The following is a 14087-nucleotide window of genomic DNA, read 5'->3' as shown; positions in this document are numbered from 1 at the left end:
GTTCACATTTCTTCCATTACTCTCAAAATAAATAGATGGATAATTTAATATATTGGAAATCAAGTGGAAATTTGAGAATAAAATATGTTGTTGTTGGTCTGACAACAGACAAAAATAAAGGTGGATATTAACTATGCTATGATTCTCAAATGACAGCTTTAAAGTTTTTCCCAAAAGATGTCAAAGTTTCAAGGTACAGGTGATCTCCAGCCCCCTAGTTTCTACTTTTCTGAGTCTGTGAGAAGGAAATAGTGAACAAGCCAGGCAGGCGTCCTGCTCGCACCAAGGCACAGAGAATAAAATAAAGAGAATCACTGCTGAGTAGAGTATAAGAAGATACGCAGGGAGGTATAGAACATCTCTTATAGCAGAAGAGAAGAACTAAGAGTTGGGATTCTCAGAAAAACACAATAAAAATGATCCTGCACTCATACCTGAAAGACATAAACAAATGAGGTTTGGCAAAAAGCAGCTGAAGAAAGGGAATAAGAATTCCAACACAACTGAGAAGAGAAGAATGACAGAATAACAATAATGCTATTTCATTGACACAAACAGGAAATTATTACTTTTAAAATGGATTGCATCTTAAGCCAAAGAATATCATGATCTTATTAAACTCTTTTAGTGATTTATTAAAACAAGACAAAACACAAAAGCATAGGGTACATGTAGCTAGGAAAACTCAGTTGTTAATGAAACTTTCCATGAGAGCTTTGTGACTTCAGTTCAGTTCAATTCATAGAAAATATGTAAAGGTGGAAAAACAAGGACACCTCCACAAGATTATCCTCTCATCCCCACTTGTACACTGAGGCATGAGTGCCCTACCATATGCACATTCTACAATACAATATTTTAAAATTGAGAAGACCTTTAAAAATAATTGAATGTCAAAACAGTATTCTTTACAAACTTATAACATGTTAGGCTGAATTATCCATTGGTTGTGTTTAGCTTTTAAAAATGTTTGTGTTTTGATTGTGTTTTAATTCTCCATCATAATCATCGTTGTGGTATACTTTTTAAATCATCTATTTTATTCTTCTGGATTGTGATATAATTACATCATATCCCCCTTCCCTTTTCTCCCCCCTGAACCCTCTCATATAATTTCTTCCCTTATTGTCTTCAAATCCATGTCTTATTTTTTCATTAATTATTTTTGCATATATCATAATATATTAGTAACCTATATTATTATTTTATGACTAAAACACATATAACTGGACATTATTAAGTCACGTAGAAAAAGGTTCTGCCTTATCTTATATCTTAGTTTCTTTGCCTGTCCGGATCATAAAAGAGAATGACAAAAGCCAGTTATTTGGGGTCAGGTTCCAATCCACCATTGCAGGAACTCATAGCAGCCCAGCCTGTGGAATTGTGTCCTCCTATATCAATTAGTAATCAAGATAATCCTCCCATAGGCAAGCCCAGAGAACCATCTCTAAGGTGACTCTGTATTCTGTCAAGTTGACAACTAGCACTAACCAACATACTGTATTCAGCATATACCAGAGAATGATTTACTACAAGGGGTTCATTCACATGTTGGGGGTCTTAGAAGCTTCATGGTGTGCAGAAATCAGGGTGGAGACCTAGGTGAATCAACGATATAGTTCCAGTTCAAACCCTCCCCCTAAACAAGATGAACTGACTTCATTAGAATCCAAAGAGATGAAAGAACGGAAAGAGGGTGGGGGTAGAGAAGAAAACTAAGTTCAAAGAAGCTGGAGTGAAGAAATCTTTATTCCCAACAGGTAATTGAACTTATCATTTTAAGTGTTATCTCCTTTTAGAAACAAAGAATTCATGTTAAATTTCTTAAGATCTCATGAATTTATTCACTCATTGTGTATATTCTTTATAACTAATTTAGTTTCTCTTAAGCCTTATTTTTGTTTGTCTGGTTACAAAATTACACCTTGAGCCCTTAGGATTAAAATCTAAGGAATGGCATAGCAAATAAATATTAAGTTGGTCACAGTCTTTTGACTCAGGGCGATTAAATTTTATAGAGCCTTCTTATAAGTAAATGGGAGACATAAACTCTGTAATTGAAATCAGATGAACTCAGTTGATCACCTACAGTACAAGCTATTTATCTTCCAGCCAAACCATCTCATACCATCTCATACATTCCTAATACCCTCCATATCCAGCTGAAATAAACATATGTACTACCCTAATCTTGACTGAATTTCCCCTTAAATGATTATATTGTTAAGAGGGAAAGAAGAAATAAAGAAGACCTGGCGACTTGTTCATATTCACCAAGCTTTGGTCCAATTCTCCAAGCTGATCAAGTTTTTTTTTTTTAATTTAACTGGATATTTTATTCATATACATTTTAAATGTTATCCCCTTTCCTGGTTTTCCCTTTGCAAACCCCTATCCCATCTCTCCTTACCCTGCTTCTATGAGTGTGCTCCCCTACCCACCTATCTCACTGCCCTAGCATTCCTCTACACTGGGGCATCTAGCCTTCACAGGACCAAGGACTTCCGCTCTCATCTATGCCAGATAAGGCTCCTTCAGTTCCTTCAGTCCTTCCCCTAACTCCTCCATTGCGTTCCCTGTGCTCAGTCCAATGATTGGCTGCAAGCATCAGTACCTGTATTGGTCAGGATCTGGCAGAGCCTCTCAGGAGACAGCTGTATCTGGCTCCTGTCAGCAAGCACTTCTTGACATCTGCAATAGTGTCTGGTTTTGGTATCTGTATGTGGGATGGAGCGCCAGGTGGAGCAGTCTCTGGATGACCCTGTATTTTTTTTTAACTTTTTTTATTATGTATTTTCCTCAATTACATTTCCAATGCTATCCCAAAAGTGCCCCATACCCTCCCCCCTACTCCCCTACCCACCCATTCCCACTTTTTTGGCCCTGGAGTTCCTCTGTACTGGGGCATATAAAGTTTGCGTGTCCAATGGGCCTCTCTTTCCAGTGATGGCCGACTAGGCCATCTTTTGATACATATGCAGCTAGAGTCAAGAGCTCCGGATACTGGTTAGTTCATAATGTTGCACCTACAGGGTTGCAGATCTCTTTAGCTCCTTTCTCTAGCTCCAATAGCTGACTGTGAGCATCCACTTATGTTTTTGCTAGGCCCCGGCCTAGTTTCACAAGAGTCAGCTATATCAGGGTCCTTTCAGCACCATCTCACACCAGTCAGAATGGCTAAGATCAAAAATTCAGGTGACAGCAGATGCTGGCGAGGATGTGGAGAAAGAGGAACACTCCTCCATTGTTGATGGGATTGCAAGCCTTTACAACCACTCTGGAAATCAGTCTGGCGGTTCCTCAGAAAATTGGACATAGTTCTACCGGAGGATTCCGCAATAGCTCTCCTGGGCATATATCCAGAAGATGTCCCAATCGGTAACAAGGACACATGCTACACTATGTTCATAGCAGCCTTATTTATAATAGCCAGAAGCTGGAAAGAACCCAGATGCCCCTCAACAGAGGAATGGATACAGAAATTATGGTACATTTACACAATGGAGTACTACTCAGCTATTAAAAAGAATGAATTTATGAAATTCCTAGGCAAATGGTTGGACCTGGAGGGCATCATCCTGAGTGAGGTAACACAATCACAAAAGAACTCAAATGATATGTACTCACTGATAAGTGGATATTAGTCCAAAAACTTAGTATACCCGAGATATAAGATACAATTTGCAAAACACATGAAACTGAAGAAGAATGAAGACCAAAGTGTGGACACTTTGCCCCTTCTTAGAATTGGAAACAATCACCCATGGAAGGAGTCACAGAGACAAAGTTTGGAGCTGAGACAAAAGGATGGTCCATCTAGAGACTGTCATATCCAGGGATCCGACCCTGGGTTTTTAACCCAAGCATTTTATTGAATGTTTTCCTTAACTGTCTTCTATGCAGTAAGGAGTTTCCATAGTGTTTTTTCCCGTGTTCATCTGTTATTGTTGAATTCACCATCCACATTAATTGTGTACCTGATTTAATCTGCTCAGAAGACAGCCCACTCTGTTTTACAGTGATCTACCTGTGCAGGACCCATCATCAGACATAGGGAGAATAAGGCTCTTTACACCTTCAGGAGACTCAGGTTTCTGTGTATCATTAACATGTTAGGAAGAAATAAAGACTAAAGGAAGACTGACGTTTGAGGGTGAAAATCTGTCTTTAACAGAGTAATGGAACAAAATAATTTTGCATAGTAAGTCATAAGAGATAATCAATGAGTATACATATTTGGCTTCAATTTTGTATTTAATATCACATTTTTAAGAATTCCTTGACATTTAAGTGTATTAAGGATATTATTATTTTTTGCTCTAGATTGAGAAAACTCAAGCACAACTGGCATTTGAATTTAATTAAGTGTGTTTAATAGGCATTTATGATTCCGGATGATTAACACATTCAGTCATCTATTTGTTTTCATGAAATAACCAATTTCAGAAATACATATTTAGGAAACCCTCAGAGTCATCATACAGTCTAATCAGACCTCCAAATATTCATGAAATAATTAGTTTTTAAAAATACCTCAACATATTGAATTTATAGATTATCCTATAAATTTTAGATTTATCAAGGTTAAAAATTATCTTTCAGAAATTAAGCAAAAAGATATTTAGGTTAATTTATTTCATTTTATGTATATGAGTGTTTTCTGTTTTTTGTTTTGTTTTGTTTTGTCTGAATACATGTATGAGTATCAAATGCATGCCTGAGGAGATAAGAGGAGATTGCATCATCTGGAACTGGGTTTAAAAACAGTTATTAGCCACCATGTGGGTGCTGAGAACTGAACCCAGCTTTTCAGTCAGATCAGTTAATTATTCTTAACCTCTGAGCCTTCTCTCCAGCAACCAAGCAAAGATATTTTTACAGTTTTATATATTTTTTTAATTCATGCATTCTTTATTCTAGACATACTGAAATCTGACTATATTGCTTTAATTTCTACAAAGGAGTGGATCTAAACTGTTTATCTGAATAGGATCAAAAGGTTTGCATGACTTGTTCACTCAGTGGTAGAAGGAAGCAGATAAGAATAAATGTGTTGCTCAGGTAAGGAACAGAACTTCCTCCTCAGACAATAGAGAATTGTTGAGGGTCTTTATCCAGAAGGGAGAATTTGGTTAGAAAGACCTTCTGGAGGAAGGGTGGAGGATAAAATAGAGATAAAGTAGCCTAGGATAAGAAGTTTTGAAAGGCATCCTTTAATTTTTATTTGTGTGTCTCTGTGTGTGTGTGTGTGTGTATGCTTATCTATGTATAAGTGAATCTATGCGTACCATTCACATGTGTAATCTTGCATGTTTGTCTCACTTTCTGCCTTGCATGTGTTCTTATTCACTACATATGATCCATTAGCTCCTTGGGACTCTCCTCTTTGCCTCCACCATACCTGTTGGAGTATTGGGGTCATAGATGTGCTTCTGTCTGGATTTTTTTTTTTAGGTTCTGCAGCTCCCAATGCAAGTCCTCAAACTTCTGTGGCACATTCTCCACACACTCATTCATGTCTCCAAACTGTCTATCCGATTTCTTTAGTGAGAACAATACAGTTTCTACTCTCAAGAAAGGCAGTGAGGTAGTTTACCTGGATGTATTTCCTCAATTGTTGCTTAAATAGTTGATAATCCATACTGTTGCCCTTAATTTTCTATTAGGCCTTTCTGACACGTGCACTAACCTCTAGTCCCTGTTGCATAAGACATATGCGGCATCTGTTGACCTTTCTGTATTCCCAACAGTGAAGGTTTCACTATTCCCACCTCACTTTACACACATGCTTCACGTTCCTGTCACTTTCATTTTCCTCTTGGCAAAGAAATCATCATCCCCTTTACATCTCCATGATATTCTTCCTGTCATATGCATCTTATATTATACTTCACATGGCTGCTGTTGTATTTTAAGTTTTTCCATAGAAATCTCATAAAATCTTTTTAAGTTTCCCAATTCCCTAAACTTGAGCCAATTCTATCAATCTCCACCAACATTGTCAAGGAATTTAAGGTTTAGAAAACACAGAAGATGTATTTTATTTTATTAGAGACCAGCACCAGTGCTTAATGATTTGAAAAACTTCTGAACCTTTTTTTTTGTCTCAGCCAAGTATATTTTAATTTTCAACGCAGGACAAAGCAGTAGCGCGGGAGCTCAAGAGATAATCTGTGGCCAAAGTAAAGAGGAATGACACCAGGCCACACGAATATGTTCTCAAAGGCACTACCTGTAGCTAAGTGCATAGGTCAGAAAATGATGATGGAACTGAAGATTCTATTAGTTACTTTTGTGTAAAATACAATGAGTATTTAAAATGTGTAATATATATTGACATTTACCTATGTGCTGGTATTAATGAACTATGATTGCAACAATTATTTTAGAGAAACAAAAATATTTTCCCTAAAACATTATTTCTATTATGTGTTAATTCCCAAATTCATATTCATTATAGTGATAACAGGAAGTAGTATTATTGGCTTGCTATAGCATAGCTTATAAATCCTGTGCAGCTAATACACTCCCCTCTATTACTGTCTCTCAGGAACCCCCACCACCATCTCATCTTTGACAGTCAAAAGACTGTGTTGTCTGTAATCTACTTTCAAACACTTTGTGGGTAGGGGCATCTTTGTGTTTCTGTAAATCTAGTTGTGATAACACAATACTGAGTTTACCTTAATAATGGACACAGTGCTTCTTTCTGCACATTGTAATCAGAAACTTAAACTATGAGGAGGCCACGGGAAGAACATCAGTCAGTCCTATCTTCATCCACCTCCAAGCATATTAGCTTGGCAGGATGGATAGGGGAATGCTCTTTCTAAGGTGATGAGGATGGTAGTGAGTGCATGAGCAATCCTGCCATAAAATCTCAGAGATGAGGATCTACAGAGTACACACTGGCATCAGGATGACGTCCACCTTCAATCGGTGCCAGAAACCTGGCTTTCATAGAGCTATCATCTGACCTATCACCCATCTGTGAACATCCATCTCCCTCTTCCCACTCTCGCGACATTGCAGGCAAGGAGGTCTTCAGTATATCTGAAAGACTGAAAGTCCAGCCTCCCACAAGCCTCAGATCTGAAAGCAGAACTATACGTTGGTTTCCTTGAGAACAGCTATTTGTAAGTATAAATTAAACCTACAGACGTTGGTTAGTTACTCCTGACCTGCTAATAGCATAGTTATCCTCTTAGAGGTTTCAGCTGCCTACAGCTATATCTAGCTAGCCACTGATGCCTATTAAAACAGCATAAGATGGACATAAAGGGCACTTTATATTAAGTTGCCTGTACACGAGTATGCCTAAACATGTGCTGTGTCTCTGTGTATTGATTAGCAAAAGGTAAAAGGATCAACATATTTTTTTTTCTAAAATACTTCTGGCTTAAAAACTGAAAGGCAACAGGGACGAGATGAGAACGAAGGTTCTCAAGTGAAATATGTTTTGATTTAACAGAACTAACATTTCTTGTCCCGGTATAAAATATCATTAGTGACTACACATAAGCTGGGACATGCAAAATATAGTTAACACATACATGATCCAGATTACTTCTTTTATAATAATCTTTCCCATCTGAAGAAATGAAATGACTCAAAACAAATATGGCATCTTTAAAAAATGTATTAGTGAATTTGTTTGATCATATTTTAACTAGTATATAGTGACGTATTAAGTCTAAGGACCTTGCTCCTACACTCAATACACAGAATTCAATGGTATCATCCTCAACAATTTGTTTTACCATTTAAAATAGTATCTGATAGCATAGATGTACATGCATATATACACGTTTTCAAAGTAGCAATGGAAATTTAAAATGCTGTTGAATCAGATAAGAATAAAATTGTGAATAGTAACGCACAATCTACCATTTTTCTACATTTCTCATTTTGTAAGGACACAAGGAGTTAGTTTTCAGTACTCTTGAGTGCACATATTCATGTGCAGAAAATGTAAATGAAGAGGCATGAATCCTATGGTGGAATATCTAAGAGCTGTCTACATACCCAAGTCCATCTTTGGAGTTACAATAAAAGGGTCCAGATTACTATATATACCTGTATCCAAGATGGAACACAAAGGCCCCCTCCCACGTAACCTGAGGAGAGCTATATGCAAATGGCAACAAACCCCCTTGTGTTTCAATCCACTAACATTTTGGGGGTCTTATTTTACTATGACACACATTGATCATTTTTTAATTCCTACAAATGTTGATATATAATTTTAATCCAACCATTTGCATAAATCACAGCCAACTGTTCACACATGCCAAATAGTGGCAGCAAAGTGACTTACACATGTGTGTAGTGACAGTTTTTATGGATATCTCCTGAACTGTCTTCTGAAAGATTTTTATCACTGTGGTTTATTTGAAATAATCATGGAAATGGATATTAACCCTGTCAGACCGCTATTTGATATGCCTATCAGTCATTTTATCTTTTAACGTATCTGATGAGCTATAATATCTGCATGTGGCATTTAATTTTGTAATTTTTTATTGTTAACTTACTTTGTGTGTTTCTATTTGTGTTTAATATGAATTTCCTGATGATACATTCTGTGTGTATGTTTTAATTTTTGAATTTTCATACTGATTTCATTTTTTATGTGTATGAATGTTTGTCTGCTTATATATCTGTTCAATACGTTCAAGGCTGGTCCCTGTGGTGGCCAGAAAGGAATGTTGGAACTCCTACTACTAGACTCATACATATTTTTGAGCATCTATATAGGACCTGGGAATCAAACTCAGATCCCTTAGGAAAAAAAAGACAAGCACTCTTAACCACCGAGCTACCTTTGATTTCATTTTTGAGACAGGGTCTTATGCAATCTAGACTAACCTCATTTTTTTAAGTAGCTGAGGCAGACCTCAGACTTCCTGATATTGATCTAATCTTCCATCCTCCACCTACTGAGTACTGGGATTACAAGCAAGCACCAGCATATCTGGCTTGTTTGTCCGTTTTGGTTTTTTTGATTGTTTGTTGCTTTTTGTCTTTACGTGTTAGTTTTTTTTGAGGTCTTCGCATGTTTATGATACAAGCACTTTCTCTATCCCTTTCCTTGCTGCAGCATCACTGGATTTATTTCTTTTCTTAGTAAAACTTATCTGACATCTAGACAATGGAATCAGGAGCTTGGGTGTATTTAAGAGCTCTTTTCCACTCAGCAATCATAAAATGAGGCACAGTTTATCATCAGGTAACTTGTCTATAAAATTCTGTAACATAGTTGGGGTTTTCTTTATGTTTTTTTAATACTATTTTTCCCTGTGGTCATTTATAGATATATTTACTTCTCTTCCATATTTTCTATTCCACACTCTTGCTCCTTCTCTTTCTTTCACAGTGGTCTGATCTTTTTGATGAGGCTTCAGTGGCACATTAGAAAACCTGTCAGGCAAGTTGTCCATATTGTTCATTTCAATCCCATTTCACCAACTGCCACACATCCATAAAAGAATCCAGAGTCAGCCAGTTTAATATGGATCTTTGTTGGGTATTAAAACCTTAGATTACTGTGTACTGTAGATACAAGATGCCTCTGGGGCTCCTTCCATAGAGACAATTGGCCAATAACAGGGAAGGCAGAGTGGGGACCTCCAGGCCTCCACCCTAAGGAGCGGCTTCCATACCTGCTTCTGAGTAAAGAAAGACATTATCAATCTACCACACTATGAGCTCTCTGAGGTCCTTTCGTCAGGACCTCCTTGACCCACATCATTGTAAATCTTTGTCCTAGATTTGTTTTCACCCCTTTGCTTCATATATGTCTATCCTTAAGAAGATCTGATGCCGGTCAGATGGTTTAGTGTGTAAAGATTCTTACACATCAAGCATCCCCAACTATGATACCTAGAACAAATATGGTAGAATGTGTGGACCATTTCTTCAAGTTGTCCTTGAGCCTCCACATGCATGCTTTGACAGTTCCCATTCCAATGATAGATAGATAGATAGATAGATAGATAGATAGATAGATAGATAGATAGATACATAGATAGATACATAGATACATAGATACATAGATACATAGATACATAGATACATAGATACATAGATACATAGATACATAGATACATAGATACATAGATACANCATAGATACATAGATACATAGATACATAGATACATAGATACATAGATACATAGATACATAGATACATAGATACATAGATACATAGATACATAGATAGATAGATATAGCAAATTTTAAATAGATCTAATTTTAAAAACTTGATATCTATAGTTCTACCTGTGTGTGTACTTTGGGGAAATCTGAACTCATAATGACTTAGAAAGAATATATGTTTAAATTATTGTCTTCAAGGTTTTTTTTTTTGAATGGCAGTTCATTGATCTTCATGTAAGAAGTTATAGGAAGTGAATCTGTAATCAGTTTGTTCATACTAGAAGCCTACACCATCCTCAATGACACCATATCAAAGACTAGAGAAAGAGTTCAAGGAAATGTCAAGTTTAGTACCTTGGCGACTGGAACAGGAAGACACCAGGATTGGGAAGAGAATGGAGTGGAGTGAAGGACAGAAGGTGAGTTCAGATCTGCTGCTCAGCGGCAGCCCACCTCACCATGTATACAAGCAAGCCCATCTGGCTATGTTTCCATATTTTCTATATGTTATGTTATTACTTTTTCCACATGTATATACAATATTTTGTTTGCAACAATCCTTCCCTAGAAATATTAAAGTTTTAATCTGGTCAGAAAATGTTTAATATATTAGATATATGTTAAAATTATCTTAGCCTTAATAATTTTCCTGTTTTCAAAGTTATAACATATGAGATGATAATATATTTTAAAGCCAAACATCTGCCATTATGTGTGTCATGCCTCAACATGAAAGGTCCCTGAGCAAAGATTTTTTTGATTTTTGTCCCAGACTGGAATTGACATGTCACTCCTCCTTCCCCAAAGTAGAGTGAAAGAGGAGAAGATCTCTCAATCTTTCTCTCTGTCTCTGTCTCTGTCTCTGTCTCTGTCTCTGTCTCTCTCTCTCTCTCTCTCTCGTTGTTCATATAGAGAGCAACATAACAGACAGGAATTCATTTCACACTTTACATTAATGGCATTATATTAAGTAGTAACTTATCAAATGAAGATACGCTTCAAAAAAATCTACATTGTCCTGTATATATTCTTTAAATTTTTTATTGGTTATTTGGTTTATTTACATTTCAAATGTTATCTCCCATCCTGATTTCTCTTTGAGAGCCCCACATCCCACTTCACTCCCCCTGCCTCCACTAGGGTACTCCCCCACCCACATGCCCACTACTGCCCCACCTCCCTAGCATTCCCCTATGCTGGGCCATCAAACCTTCACAGGACCAAGGGCCTCCCCTCTTTTTGATGCCAGACAAGGCCATCCTTTGCTAGATTTGTGGCTGGAGCCATATGATCAAAATTGAGAAAATCCAACATTTTCTGAAAATATTACAGAAAGCAAAGATGATAATTAAATTAAACCTATATTCAGAAATCAAGTATTCCAGACTAGAATACAAAAATGAATTTAATATGGTCCTAGAAAAAAATCCAATATATCCTGTGCTGTTATACAAAAATAAAGGACACTTGCTTTTCAAATAAAAAGGAGTTTTATTATATTTTTAAAAATTTTAGGTCCCTGCTATGGTTTGAAAGTCCTCCCTTGCACTCATGTTGCTAGTTTGAGTTCGCCTGCAAAGCCGTGGGTGTGCAAGTGCAGGCGGGCATGTATTCCTACATTGTGCATCTGTGCACTGAGGATGTAGGCTGTAGAGTCAAGTAAGATGATTATCTGTCCTTGAGCTATACTGTTGCTTTCCTACTGAGTTTGGGGCTTGGCACCACTTTTCTGTTACCAAATGCCCATTGATCACATTGCTTTGCGGATCAGAAAGTCCATGCTATGCCTGTCCAACATGGTGTTTTGTGAGCAGGAACTCGTTTTTATTTCAAACAGCTTTAGGTAATTTGCTTGTTTCCATCCTTTGCATATTTAGGAAAATTCATAAAAAACATTACCATTTCATATGTGTTAAGATCTGAGGTTTATATGAATTGAGGAAAGAAGGCTTTAAAGAAAAATCATATACAGAATTATGAATTGTATGAATGACATGAAAATACTCCATTTTAAAATGGACATGTATTCAACCAACATAGTTGGATCCAAATGATCTCATAGCCATTCCAACACCACTGAAGCAGAGAAGCTGCCTAGAAGGCAAATCAGAGCCAACAAAGGCGTCGTTTTAAACTGACAAGCTGTTACATGCACACAGGGACACACATACAAATGCACATGCACATACATGCACACACAGAGCAGGAGGGGGGGGAGAGGGAAGGAAAGGGGGAGAGGGAGGGGGAGAGAGAAAGAGAAAGGAAGGGAGAGAGAGCTTTGAAAGAACTGCAGGTGTCTCTCCTGTACTTAGTTTCATATGGGTGCATCATGAGGTAGAGCTTCAATAGCGGTGTAGTATGCTCAATTCTGATGATCAATTAACCTAAATGTAAGTCATTAGAAATTTGTTTCTTCCTTTTTAGTTGACTACTTTGTCTCGTTTTCTCCATATTAATTTTCAGGAAATATTGAGTTATGAATTTTTCTGTTTAGATATACTGAGGGTCAGAAATGTTCTATTCAGTAGATCTAAACACTTATTTAAAATGAAATTATTTTATTATTTTATTTGTATGGCTATCTTTTTTCTGTGTGTATGCCTGTGCAGCATATGCATGCCTAGTGCCCACAGAGGCCATAAGCGGTACTGAATCCCTGAAACTGGGGTTGCATAGTGTTATAACCTGTCCTGTGGGCACTAGAAATTAAATCAGGATCTTCTGGAAGAGTAGCCAGTACTCTTACCTGCTAACCTATCTCTCCAGCCCAGAACCATGCACCCTTAAACTGTATATGTATATTTTTCATTTTTGGAGACAACAGTTATAAGAATATTTTCATAGAATTTATATAATGCAGATCTTGTCTCCATTTGTGATATCATCTTTACATTATGTACACAGCTACAATTCCTCAGTACATCGAGTCCCTTATATTTCAGACTCTTTACAGACCATACAATCATCTGAAAAATTTCCCATGTCTTTGAATAGTCGATAAGTCACTTTTCAGACTTCATTTCACCTGTTTACATTTAATGAACAATACATTTTTAAAGCAGGAAAAAAAAACTTCTATAAAAATTTCAAAGAATATCAAGGCTAATTTTTGCTTTCATTTTTGGCATACTACCTTGCCTCTTAGAGCCGATTGTCCTCATTTTGTGCTGATCTTTGACATGCTTCTCCAATGTTTTATTTTGTGAAAGCATAATAATTTGAAGGACAGCCACACATTTAATTAAAAATAAGGAGATGTTGTTCGGAAGAGTTTGAATTGCTATCTCTGAGGGAAATGGCAATTGCCTTAAAATTGTATGATCTGAGTCTTAACTCTTATTTCATCATTTTCCTGCATGCTTCCATTTACTCGTTGTCATCATGCACAGTCCTATGTTGCAGAGAACCATGGGCCCTCTCATAGACCACTGGTGTGAGTCCTGTTTAGTATGCTGTCTGTCACAGTTATATGCCTCAGTACAGGGGAAGGCCAGGGCCAAAAAGTGGGAGTGGGTGGGTAGGGGAGTGGGTGGGGGAGAGCATGGGGGACTTTTGGGATAGCATTGGAAATGTAAATGAAGAAAATACCTAATTAAAAAAAAAGAAAACTAAAGTGAAAAAAAAAGAAAAAAGAAATTATGGAACTCTCTTTTGTCTGCCACACCCATTCAAATTCTGAGATCTTTAGAGAATACTGGTGAAATCTGTGTCTTGGAGACACCTATAGGTGAAAAACAGATTTGAACTAGGCATAATCCCAACATTTAGAGGTTTACAGCAGGAAGATTTAAGTATAAATCAATGTTGATTACTCTTCCCTATGCCCCAAAGGAAAATATCCCTGTCACCACACACACACACAGACACACACACACACATATACACATACACACACACAGACACACACATATACACATACACACACA

The sequence above is a fragment of the Mus caroli genome, chromosome 1 (assembly GCF_900094665.2).
Source record: "Mus caroli chromosome 1, CAROLI_EIJ_v1.1, whole genome shotgun sequence".
NCBI lineage: Eukaryota > Metazoa > Chordata > Mammalia > Rodentia > Muridae > Mus > Mus caroli.
Note: the sequence above shows the minus strand (reverse complement) of the source record.